The sequence below is a fragment of the Colias croceus genome, chromosome 26 (genome assembly GCF_905220415.1).
Source record: "Colias croceus chromosome 26, ilColCroc2.1".
NCBI lineage: Eukaryota > Metazoa > Arthropoda > Insecta > Lepidoptera > Pieridae > Colias > Colias croceus.
In genome coordinates, this window is record NC_059562.1 from 1,131,496 (window position 1) to 1,144,958 (window position 13,463).

Below are 13,463 nucleotides of genomic sequence, written 5' to 3' on the forward strand. Positions count from 1 at the left end.
AACGATGTGTGGCACTCGGGGACTGCCACGGTAAAGCTATTGCATGCTATGCCTTCAAGCCACACCTCCGCCCGTCGGAGTGGAGAGCGTGAGGTTTTTTCGTTACGGAATTTCTCGATTCGTTCCCCGCGCTCAAGGCCCGCGATAGAAGCTATGCAATAGCTTAAAAATATTAAAGCTTGCATAATTATGTAGGGTCAATGTTGGTACTTGGTAATAGTGAACAGGGGTGATTGGAAACAACTCCACTTACACTTTTAATACCTGTTCTAAAAAAAACTCTTATTTTTAAATAATATTTCATTTTATAGCTCCAATAATGGATTTTAAAACTTTTGGAAATTCATCTGACTGATTATAGAATTCTTGTTAGTTGTTTACAATCACCCCTGTTCACAATAATCCACCTTGACTATATACTGTCTCTTAAACTAGACCATATGAGCCAGGGTTCCTCCTAATGAATAAATACGTTTAAACTGGCAAAATAAAAATTACAGTACCTAGTCTCAAACTAGACCTTATGAGCCAGCGTTTCTCCTAATGAATAAATAAGTTTAAACTGGCAAAATAAAAATTACAGTACCTACTTATTGTATATACAGTTGTTGTTAAGTGAAGAAGGTAAAGATCGTAAACATTAGTTTATTTTTATGTGAGGCTAGCATTAATGATATTTTCAATTTCATTACGTACGGTCTATTCTTGTTAACATAGATAGAATAAAAAAATTGGATTTGAATTTGATTTAACTCACAAATTGAGTTAAAATTGTTTATTAATGTTAAATAACCTGTGTTGGCGAACGAGCGTACGAGCATTCAAGTAGAAAGAACTAGTGAACCGAATTGAAAAAGAAAACATATAATAATACTAGTGGTCCGCCCCGGCTTCGCCCGTGGTACCTACATGTTTAAACTATCCTATCTCTCAAGTTGGATCAAACTGCACATGGTGTGCGAATTTTATTATAATCGGTTGAGTGGTTTAGGAGTCCTTTGAGGACAAACATTGTGACACGAGATTTATATATATTAAGAATATTTATCGACAAAAGTCTTAAGATACATAATTTTTTTTAATTTTTTTTTTATAACGTTACGTCTAATAGCAGTAGAGTATTACTTATTAGTAGTGAGTATAGTAGAGTCCCATGTCCCTAGTGGGGTAAGAGGCAGATGCATTATACATCTGCTTCACTGATCGATTTTCTGAAGGGACAAGTAGGCGATTAGCCTTCTGTGTCCCGTCACATTTTTTTTTCTTCATCTCAACCGGAAATCGAACCCAGGACTCTGGTCTCATGGTTCTACGCTCATGCGTTGCAACCATAGTACCAAGGAGACAGTCAATAGAAGAAGAGCTTCAAAGAAAAATGTTGCAGTGATGAGAAATGATGCAGTGTCACTCATCAAGTTAGGAATAATATATTGCAATTATAATTTTACTGAACTTATCACCATAAGTCTAAATAGGCACTTACTTATCACACTAATATTGTATTATGAATGCAAATGAAAGCTCAGTCAATACAAATATTACAGTGGAATTGTTTTAAGTTATTTAGACTTTATTCGGTTTTAGAATTATCTCGGAAGGCATCGTTAATTTACAAAATTGAATCTACCTGTTTTCTTATGAACTTCCAGCTTATTTCACGAACAAAACATAGGTATTTATGAATGATTTATTTCAAACATAAGGTAAGTATTAAAAATATTTAAATTATTGTTATGTTGAGTGTGCAGCATTCCCTACGCTTACGGTTTAGCTGCGAATAAAAATTTTGTTTATAAGCACCTACGTAATGTACCTAGGTCGTTTTACAAATTAATCAAAAAAACATATTTTGCAATCATCTGTATAATAATGTAAAATAATTATGTATGTTATTGAGTTGAGTTATTACAATTGTATCATAATCTATACATATAATAAATCTGTAGAAGGGTTAATTCTGCACATTGAAAATATTGAAAAAATAAATACCATGTTACTGGATCGATACCAAGCCCAAATATGTGATTATAAAATTTTTGTCTGTCTGTCTGTATGTTCAGGCATCACTTGAAAACTAACGGTTCGATTTCGATGAAACTTGGTATAATTATACCTTATTATCCTGGGCATAAAATAGGATACTTTTTATCCCGGAAAAATACGTATACTAAAATACGGAAAAATACGGAGTCGCGGGCGGAAGCTAGTAATTAATATAATATGAGATATTATAAAAAAATGTACCTAAGTATACATTTATCAGAGATGCAAAAATTGCATTTATTTATTAACCGTGACTTTCATTACATTGGACTATATTTTGTGTCCTACATACCGCACAAGTTTGAATATAACACCTTTTAATTTTGGTATGTATCTACACTAATATTATAAAGAGGAAAACTTTGTTTGTTTTTTTGTTTGTATGATTGTTACGAATAGGCTCATAAACTACTGGACCGATTTTGATGAAATTTGGCACAGACAATCTTTAGACCCTGAGAAAAAACACAGGCTACTTTTTATTGCGAAATATGTACCACGGGCGCTAGTATATGATATATTAGAATACGATTTAAAAATGAATTATATAATTTATCCTACTAATACTATTATAAATGCGACAGTTTGTCAGGATGTATATGTGTGTGTTTGTTACTCTTTCACGCAAATACTACTGAACCGATTACAATGAAATTTAGCACACATATAGAGGGTAACTTGAATTAACACGTGGATAGGTTTTTAATCCCGGAAATTCCACGTAAACGGGAACTATTCGGGTTTTTCTTTGAAAACGCGGGCGAAGCCGAGGGCGGAAAGCTAGTAAAGTCCTTTATAATGATACTTCAACAATAGGCAGTATCGAATACTTAGAAAACACTTCCTACTTTTGAATAATTTAATTGTAAAATTATAAAAGCAAGAGTAAAAATATTCACTAAAATATTATGCAATTTGGTTATATCAAGAAAACCTTAAGATTAAAACTTTGTATAACTTTATCAACATTAAAGCTCTTTTAAATATTATGTCTGTAACCAGTAATATTATCAATGTACCCAAAATGGTTCATTATTCATATCACTTCCTTACAGTCATAAATCGATAATATTATGCACCTAATCAATTTATATCACAGTGTCTTAAAATTTTGTTTTCATAACATAAAGTATAAGTTCGTAACATCACGTAAGCAAATGATATAAAACTGGCAAGAGATGGCGCAGGATAGAGTCAAATGGAGGCTCTATTGTCGGAGGCTAAAACTCACTTTGGGGTCACTCTAGTAAGTTAATAAAATTCACAAAAAAAATCTCTTCTCGTCTTAAATTCCACAAAAAAACAGCTATGTGTATGGGAAAATCGCTGACATTGTATGCTCTACAATTATCTTAATATTTATAATCTTAAATACCTTATCATTTGTACTAAAATGTTTACTTGAGAAATGCATTATTCGCATAGAAGAATTATTATACGCAATAATATAGTATTTATAACTTATTAAAGTTTCGAGTGGAAACACGAACTTTTAAAAAAACCGTAGGTATTAATTTATTATGTGAGTATCTAATTAATTAATAATAATTAAAAGGAGCCAAGTTATTCATAACAATCATGTTTTACTATTGTTATTTTATAATTCAGACAATTTTTTTGTTTAAGTTCTTTTAAAAATTTGTTTATTAAAAATGTAGGTAATGTAATCTAAACTCTACAAATGCTTGATAATAAATTCATATTTTTTATTTCACAAAAATGTCTTTCCTAATTTCTCAGTTGGGACATTCCTAATTTCCCAATTTAACGTAAAATAGGAAATTCATGAAATGAAATCCTACTAACTAATTTAACTCTACCAATAAAATAATAATAATGACCAGTCTTAGAAGAATAGACATTTCGATAATTTTCTATGTCTGTGGATTTAAATATTTTCCTCATTCAGGACAAATTATGAGTGGATTAACTTGTATGATCAATGGTTTCTCTGTCACCTACGTTAAAATAAAAATTTTACAAGTCCAATAAATAAAGTCTTCCATCAACCCATTAGCGCGAATTTTTCAAAAGCGCATCATAACTTCTGTTAACATTATTTCCATGCGATGTTTTGCCAAGAGCACGTTTTAAATAAATACTTGAAAGCGAATGAATCATGTATCACAGTCAATCATAATATTACTGAAACTCATCAATCACCATCGGGATGGTTTAGCATCGATCTTGGCTGAAAATCATTAAGATTCTGAGTCATGGACCAGCGCCACCTAGTGAACAAGGTGAAACCGTGGGAGTCCAGTGATATTCATGAGTATTATACGAAACATGTCCGTTCTATTTCTGTAACCGCTGAAGGCCTCGAGCTTTCGGGCTTTTTAATAACTTCCGACGATTACCTAACGCCGTCCGTTTGATTTTTAATTTCACTTTCTATTTCGTTTGATTTACATCTCAAATGATTTGTTCTTTTATCAATTTTTAATTCTTGTAATGAATTACTATCCAATTTTAGTAACTTCAGTAAAATGATAAATATATTGAAGATTGAACTAAAAGCTCACGATTTCCAAGAAGTAGATGACACAAACATACCTGCAGCAAATGATAAAATAAATCCAATGCACAAATCACAATTAGTCAACGATATCACAATCACACAAGTAATCGAAACGCGAGATAAAGACGAAGTTAAATCGAAACTATCGGTAAATGCCGGCGGCGAGACGTCGGTTCGTTTTCGAAATCGTAACTAAACTATGAAAAGTTGGCGATCGGCCGAGGCGGAGGGAATTTGCGTAGGAAGGTGCAGCCGGTTGGACAGGCGCCCGTGACGTCCCCATGCAGAGGTGTTTTCCGTCGAAGATAGAAAATGATCTAACCAAGCTGAAATACATGTAAATACTCCCCTGTATCTTATTCATGAAATATATCCGCAACTGACGAATATTCGTGAATCGTGATATACGAAAAATTCTACGTCTAGAACAATTACTTGATTATTTCATACTTGTATTCAAGAACGTAATTTCTTTCAAAGCATTCCACAATTTTTTGCAAGTAGTTCAAATAATATTTCATTGTCATTAATCTCTGTCACATCATCTAGTTACAAATTGTCCATTTTGTCATGAAACTATTCAGCATCATAAGTATTAAAGTCTATAAATAAATCCCTTTGTAACAGGTTACTCAACATCTCTGATATTACAAGTTCATCGCCCTTATTAAGAGTACCTATTATTAGTTTTTCAACATGCAATCGATATATTAGCAATTGAATTCATAACATCATCTCTACCTATCATATATTTCGTTGTAATTCTCAATTTACACATATTTTTGCTTCCAAATCGTTAAGCTTATTTCTTTTATTGAAACAAAGTCTTTCGAAAATCATCGACCATTTAAGATATAATACACCTAGTTTCCAAAGGGTAATGACCTTTCGTTCTTATTTTCTAGTTCGCAGTTACCATCTTGCACTTAGGTTCGATAAAACTAAATTTTATTTGCAATGAGAGCGTTCGAGTCATTCGAGCTAATACAGTTCCTTTATTATTTACAATACCCCAGAAATAAACTGTTATAAACTTGCAAATTATCTGAATAAATGCTTCTGAAACATTTAATAACAACTAGGTATTCAATAAATTATCATACAAGTCATGTCCACTAAAGCAATTTACACACTATTCTACATTATCACCACACTTCACTTGAACATTTCAAATAAAAGATCTAGTCCAAACACTAGCCTAGTGACATTCAATCCTAAAATAACAGCACATTCGCCCTTCGTCACCCGCTGGTTCCAGGCTCCAGGGCCATTTATCTTTTTATTTTTTCTATTTCTTGGCAGCTTAATGTCGGTCAGGTGATCTATAAATCTACAGGTGATACTCGCTGATGATAATGTGACATAATGCTTTATTTATGGATGCATTTTGTTATAAATGTCAGGGAGGTGTGTGTCGGAGTATTATAAATTTTTTTTTAGTTGAGTACGTACTTCATAATGTACAGCGTTGGCCCAACAAATGATGTTTGCCGGCATTACGGCGATTATGGGTCTACCAGAATCTGATGGCATATTTATATTTAAGAAATAAAAGATTTTCATGTGGCAACTTATTTGACAACTATCAAATTGGTTGTCAAATTATTTGTCTTTTTTGCAGTTGATAAATAATTTTTAGGATTTTGTCTAAAAAATCTTCGAAAATGTCGAAAAAGCCGCTGTGATCACAAGCAAGAGGTGTTGTTTATAATGTGTATAGAAAGATATTTGATGAAGAAGGGTCAAGCACATCACAATTTTCAATTTAGAAGATTTTATTGGTAAATTGGACTTACCCGCTTTGATACTTTTAATTAAAAAATATTATATGTAGGTAACTATAATATTGTTTGTTGATTGGAATATAATTTTATGAAAACTTATTACAGGAGTTTCCAATACGGCTATTCGTCAAGTCCAAGCTGTCCAAGTCAATTTTATAGGTAATGTGTGTATCTGTTAATACTTACGAAAATAAACATAGTTTTATTTTACTTTTATTTTATTTTATAAAAAATTATAAGCAGTCTAGTTTTCTATCAATATAACATCGATATTTTCACATGGCATAATGATAATGAACATACAAATATAGGTATGTGTAAATAATAATAATTATGTATTACCTGTGTAAAAGTAATATGTATATTATACATGTCAGTATGTACCTACATAATATTAAGTGGATATCTCATTATTAAGTACAGTATTGTCCACTTATGTAATGTGACTAATGATATTGAGAACAAACTAAAAAATAAGCAGTATCAAGATCGTTTAGTCCATTTTCCCTAGGGTTGCACACTCAAAATTTTGATTTCCCTAATTGCCATCAGATTCTGGTTTACCTATATCAATCGTCATAGACATAGACATTTAGGTCCTCTACACTATCATGATTGTCTCTACTCGCCCAACACTGCCTGTTTTGTGATTTCTGAGTGTTCATAAGATGTTTATGACAAAGAAGGAATAACTTTTAATTGTAATGGGACGTAGTTTTACTTTGTTTTCTTATAATCTGCATATTTTATTAATAACATCTATACCATATGGCAAATGCTGAGGAATTTCGAACATTTTCCCTGTAGAATCATTACGTACATCTTGAAGGATTTATCAGTTTCCTTAGTATTTGAGTAACATGAGTTACGCGTTAATGTAATTCACTTAGCAATATATCATATTATCTAGTCTGGTTATGTTACAGGAAATCTATTTCAAACACAACTGTGTTCTGAATTCTGTAATCAAAGCTGTTATTTCTGGCTCCAGGACATAGCAAACATAAACATTGCAGAGGAATGTAGCATCTATTCTAGTATTTGCAGATGCGTAAGTATCAAAATTGGATGAGATGTTTCCGAAAATTCTATTTCATTCGAATTTTCTCTTGTAAAGGAGTATATTTTACAATGCGGATGTATATATTACCTGGATATAGAATTCTCAAAGGCTAGAAACATGAAGGTACATGTTATATCAACTCTATTGCTTGAAATAAATACAAACTCATACATAGTAATAAACTATCTATATAATCACTTTAGGAATATTAATAACTTCGATCCACTACAGTTTAAAAGCTCAGTAAAGCTTTTCAATCTATCCATAAGAGCTTAGCTTGTAGTTTACGAAATACTCGTAATTTTTATATTTAATATGAAATTGTATTGAAAATATCCATAATTTTTTATATTGAATATCTTATTATTTTTCACAAATTTTCACGAGTTTGCAAAGTTGATTCACAAATTAACACTCACAATTTTACACCTGATAATTTCTCACATCAACTGAGTGTAGTACTCTACTAAGCCTTTTGAAAACTGTATGTCTGAATAAACAGTCTACTGTTAATCAATTTGTTACCAAGACATGATCAATTACTGAAATCTCGTGATTTGGCAGAGATTTGAACACGCGCTCTCGTTTACTATAAATATCCATTTTTTAATAAGATTCGGGTTACCCGAGGATCCGATGCGGGTTTTTTAGGTTTCATTGAGTCAAGATAGAATGGTTCTTATTTCGGGTATGATATGGTTCAATGTTTGTTGTGACGAATTTAAAATTTAAGAAAGAAAAAGAGATGAAAATTTATTGTTAGTTTTCCTATGATTGTAAATATTATGTGGATTGTCAGCATATAAAAGACCTAACTTCCAAATTAGATTATAATGTAAACTTCTAACTTTTAAATGTTTAATAATGTTATAATGCTGATTGCTCGATTGTCAAGATATTTCAATTTTCTTAGATATAATATTATTATCTATTTTTTACGTTTATTAACCTATGTGTGGTAATGAATAGCTTACTACTACTTACTTTAATATATAATATAATTTTTTTCTTTAGTTACTCTGTAATAAGGTCTAATGTGTGTTTATGTAATAATGTTTAAGTTATATAGTACATTTATTTTATTGTCTTCCATTAAGTGTTTAGTAATAAGCAATTTATGTGTGTTTATGAGATACTTTTGTACATGTTATGTCTTAATTTAATTGTCAATATGTTTTTCTTGTAATAAAAGCTCGTTGCTACAAACACCTATAGTTATATTTCTCACTATATTTAGCTAGATATATTTAGCCATTGGAATAAGTATACATTACTAATCACTCAAAAATAATCAGTCAGTCAGTAATTATATATTTGTAACGGATGCAAGCGTGGGAGGCGTCTCAAGTTTTCTTTCGTGTAAAGTATTCTATTAATAATGAATGAATAATGAACATTGCTAATTTGTCCACGTTATTGTGACGATATAAATGCTCGCCATTGTTTTATGGATACGTGCGTTTTGCACGTTCACCAAAATATGGTGCTTTAGCCAGCTTCAGCTATTTGACCTTGCTCACGTGATCGTCATATTATAGAGCCTTCTACTTTCTATTTTTCTTAATTTTGCTAAGGTTAAAATTGACCATTAAAACTAAGATTTTATGCATATCGGTTCTGTAAATGTTCAAAACAGAGGTTCAATCGTTAGAATAATAATTAAGTATGATTTTGTGATATAGATAGATGCATATGCTTACATTTTAGTCTATATCCAATATCTGTATTGAAATGTAAGCAGTATGGATCACAATTTGAAGACCAATTATAATCGGATTGCCTGAATCAAGCCCGCGAGACATCGTGACTCTACATGATAGAGTCCTATATTATAACTATTAGCTGTGCCACGCGGTTTTAGCATAATTAACAAGTGATATTAACTGCGTTAAAAACAACCGACTTCAAACTTGCACTTGCAAAATTTACAAATACCTACAGACAAAAATGCTCATAAAAGAAAAACTACTGGGCCTATCCGAATAAAATTTTTATGGGACCAATTCGACACCATCCCGCATCGAACAAAAAAAGAATCACGTAAATTGGTTCAGAAACCTTGGAGTAATCGGTGTACATACATAAAAAAAAAAAAAACATACCGGCCGAATTGATAACCTCCTCCTTTTTTTGAAGTTGGTTAAAATCTAGTATTTCTATAGTTCATTATTCTCAATATCTTTATTAGGTACTAAGTTTCATCCAAATTCTTGCATTTATTTTCGCAAAAGGATAACATACATACTCCTCAATCCTCACAAACTTTCGCATTTATTATAGTAGAATTTAACGCAAATCGCATCAACAGTTTTGGTTTTACTATTAATATGAAAACACCTGTTTTATTTAAGGATTATAACACGAAAAATATCAAAGAAGACCTTCCTTAGATATTTATTTGCGTTATTTCTGAGTCAAGCAAATACAAATTTCGGGGCGACTCTAGTCACGTACTTGTAGATTCCTATACAATGAAACAGAGTAATTTTTATTTGCACATTTGCAGTGTGATAATGTAGGTGTATGTTTATTATTTTAATGTGTTTTTTTGCGTATGGATACCGGGAATAGGTGGTGGTTTTCTAGACTTTCTGATGAATTTACATTTTTAGCCAACGTCAATTGAGTTTTTTAGAATTCTAGTCATGAAAATTAGTAGCATTTGATCATGCAGTAGGCAAGGAACTAATTTGTATGGTATTGGTGGCTATTCGTAATGATAACCAATTATGCAGTCTACACCGTTGGGCGTTTAAAATGAGCCTATGTAAGTAGGTACATTTTTAGCAGTTTCCCCAAACTGATAGGTCGTAAATTAAAATGATGTAAAGATTTTTATTGCACAAATAGGTCTAGCAGATATTTGGTCTCGAGTCCCTTCAAATTTCAAAGAAGTTATGATAAAATGTATTGAATAATAATCCATACGTCACATAAGAAAACACTTCAAAATACTTTAGCATCACTTGCAGACGTAACTCATATTATAATAAATCTGCCAATAGTAGGTCAAGATCAAAAATAAACTGATGATAAAACGTTTTTCCTGAGTATGTGTTGATAGGATGTACTCAATCGATTCTAAGAAAAATCTGTTTATTGTGTAGTCTACGATTTTAGTAGTTTTATAAGGTTATGATGGCCAAAATGTATCTTTAATTTATGTATAAAAAGTTCTAACTAGAAACTACAAAGAAAAAATTAGCGATATTGTATATTAATGGAAAGAAAAGAGATCGAAATCTACTGACAAATGCATTGAATTGACGGGAGAGAGAGCTAGGAAATGTAGAACAAATATTTTAATTCAAATCTTTGTAGTTTTACTATGGATACGTTATTGACACATTACAAAATATCATTGAACAATAGTGTATGTTTTGTGTATTTCCTTTATATGAAGGGTTGCCTGGTAGAGATCGCTACCTAGCGATAAGGCCGCCTTTTGCTTATTTTATATTATGTGTTGTGTGCTTTTCCACTTGTATTTATCTATTTATAAGCAATAAAGAATATTCATTCATTCATTCATTCATTATGGACTATGGTAACATTTATGTATAATATACATATAAACGATATTCATAGAATTTTAAAGTGACTCACTTCACTTCACTTCACTTCCTTCCTACTATTATTACAAATGCGAAAGTTTGTGAGGATATGTGTGTGTTTGTTACCCTTTCACGCAAATACTACTGAACCGATTACAATGAAATTTAGCACACATATTATAGGGTAACTTGGACTAGCAAAATGGAAAATGGAAATCTAGTATTTAAATAACAATTATTGATATTATCGGAGTACCGAGTCCGACAAGGTTTTACATGGTATCTAAATATGTATATTGTATAATAATAATAGATAAACTTAGTATTATGAATACTATTTAGTGAATACGTCTATAGTTCGTATCTAATTTATTAAGAACATAGAGTATAAACAAATGAAATGTTAGCCACTTTCCTCCTCGACAGATTTTCATTCAATCTATTCACATTTTTAACAAGATTCTCGTTTGTCTGTTTAGTCGTCATCATGCTGACTGAAAATTATTCGAGTCACTTACTTCTTGATAAAAAATTAGAGTCACTTATTTATGAGCAAAACCTGAATGAAGAATTTATAAAATAAAACGGCATTTCTTGAACACATTCATAATCCGTATTGAAAAGAGTAAGTGCATTATTTATACTCAATTTCATAATTATTTTCATATTTCGTAAGTCTGGCACTACGCCACGTGAGAGAGATGGCATTTCATTTTTCGCGTGAGTGCGAAAGGGACGAAGCAATTTTGTCAGAAAAATGTAAGCTAAAAACCTTGTGTTGCTATCCTGACTATGAATAGATGAGTATTGGAGTTATTTCTGTTCAGTTTTCAGAAGGTTAGCGCTCGCTGAATATTCTGGTTTGTGTAATGTTTTATTGTTTACATTTTATTGATGACAGTTAGTATCGGGAATGTAAGTTTTGCTCTTGGAGCGTGATTTTAAATGCTGTAAGTTTTCGTGTTTTTGCGTAAGGTATTATGGCACTTACGTAGTAGGGCAGTTTTAGCTTGTTAGATACTTTGTGGTTAGTTACATTATGTAGGTTTGAAATTGAACAATCTTACCATAGAATGTAAATTTGTAATGTAATTTTGTGATTATAAACGCGATTCATTCATTTTAAAATTTCTAAATGTACAAGCGTAATAAATTAACAAGTTAATACACTTTATCATTATTGCTGCTAAATGGCATTTACCTTTAAGCGCGTCACACACGAAATTTTGTGTCAGTGTTTCGGGTCATTTGTAACAGGATGGCGGTTCTACAGGGGCCTCTTAGTACGCAATGACAAAAAGAAAAATGATGGTCAGAACGCTGATACCGGATACCTACCTTAAGATACTTAGATATTTTATATTAGAGAATCTTAACATAAAATATTATAGTATCTTCAGCGTGTGAGACGCGCTTTACTTTGTATTGGGATATGGGTGGTAAATGATTAAATAGATACCTGAGTTTGTAGGTACAGTTGTGATTTACAAAACACAAGTTTTGAACATAGTATAAAGAACATATTATTATACAGGGTTACTTGTAAAACACCAGCAACCTCGCAGGATAAGATAGCTAACATCATAAGTAACAACATTTGTTCTACGACTTTTGATAATTTGTTAGATTTTATTTTCATACAAAAAAAAATATTCACTTAATTTTCCGTTTGAATATTATAAACTCTACGCGCATCCCAAAAATTACGTAAACAAGAAGCGAACGGGAGGGGAAAGGGGGCGACGCGTCGTCCTTTCGATAATGATTAGAACATAGACTTACAAATGTTAGGAGAGTACAATAAAATATTAAAAAACATTTAAAAATAATTTATTGCGTTATGCCAAAAGTCGTAGAACAAAATATGTTGTTACTATTATGATGTTAGCTATCTTGTCCTGCGAGGATGCTGGTGTTTTACAAGTAACCCTGTATTGCTTTCGTATTTAAACCAAGTATTTAAAGCATATTCGTAACAATATGCTTACGCTCTTCAGGTGTTTCATTACTAAAACGAGTACAAGACATTAAAAAAGAGCGTGTGTTCTGAGCACACGTGTCAGAAGTGAAACCTCTTTGGCAAAATTCAAAGATATCAATTCAATTGTTGCCTTTCTCCAGAACGTGACGGTATTGCGAAGCGATCTTAAAATTTTAATCTCTCTAAAGAAGGTTCCCTACAATTAATTTAAATTAAGAGCTAGCGCGCAAGTGTCTCCACAACTATTTTGTCTCTCCCATCAACTCTATGGGGAGTTGCGTCGCTACGTGCGTGCACTTTCTTACTAGCCCATAGAGGTGATGGGAGAGACAAAATAGTTGTGGAGACAAAAGTTGCTCTTGCGCGCTAGGTCTAATTGCTGACACAATAAAACGAAATAGAGTTAGGTATTGTATTGGCGGCGGGATTACAATAGAATGCACCTGACGCTTGTATCGTCATCTACCAAGAAAACAAATCACGTCTTGTATATTCGAACATGTATTTTATTTTCAAA